Here is an 815-nt window from a genome sequence, read left to right as displayed (position 1 = left end):
TTAGAGTTGTGCTCGTCAAGGTGTCTGCTGTCTGGCTGGGGTAAAGAGGGGTCATATTTTTGGATAAAATATATGTATATATACTCAGCAAAAAAAGAAACGTCCTCTGACTTTCAACTGTTTTACTTTCAGTAAACTTAATGTGTAAATATTTGTATGAACACTAAAAGAGTCGACACCATAAGACATAAACTAAAAATGTTTCCCAATGTGTCCCTGAATGAAGAGAGGCTCAAAATCAAAAGTACCAGTCAGTATCTGGTGTGGCCACCAGCTGCTTGAAGTACTGCAGTGCATCTCCTCCTCATGGACTGCCTATTGCGGACAGTCTGAGCACTGATGGAGGGATTGTGTGTTCCTGGTGTGACTCGGGCAGTTGTTGTGGCCATGCTGTACCTGTCACGCAGGTGTGATATTCGGATGTACCGATCCTGTGCAGGTGTTGTTACACGTGGTCTTCCACTGCGAGGATGATCAGCCGTCCTTCCTGTCTCCCTGTAGCGCCGTCTTAGGCGTCTCACAGTGCGGACATGGCGATTTATCGCCCTAGCCACATCAGCGGTCCTCATGCCTCCCTGCAGCATGCCTAATGCACGTTCACGCAGATGAGCAGGGACCCTGGGCATCTTTCTTTGGGTGTTTTTCACAGTCGGTAGACAAGTCTCTTTAGTGTCCTGCGTTTTTAGAACTGTGACCTTAAATGCCTACTTTCTGTGAGCTGTTAAGGTCTTAACGACTATTCCACAGGTGCATGTTAATTAATTGATTATGGTTAATTGAACATGCATGGAAAACATTGTTTAAACCCTTTACAA

The sequence above is a fragment of the Clarias gariepinus genome, chromosome 9, assembly GCF_024256425.1.
Source record: "Clarias gariepinus isolate MV-2021 ecotype Netherlands chromosome 9, CGAR_prim_01v2, whole genome shotgun sequence".
NCBI classification, from domain to species: domain Eukaryota; kingdom Metazoa; phylum Chordata; class Actinopteri; order Siluriformes; family Clariidae; genus Clarias; species Clarias gariepinus.
The sequence above is the reverse complement of the archived record's forward strand: the minus strand, read 5'-3'. Positions refer to the sequence as shown.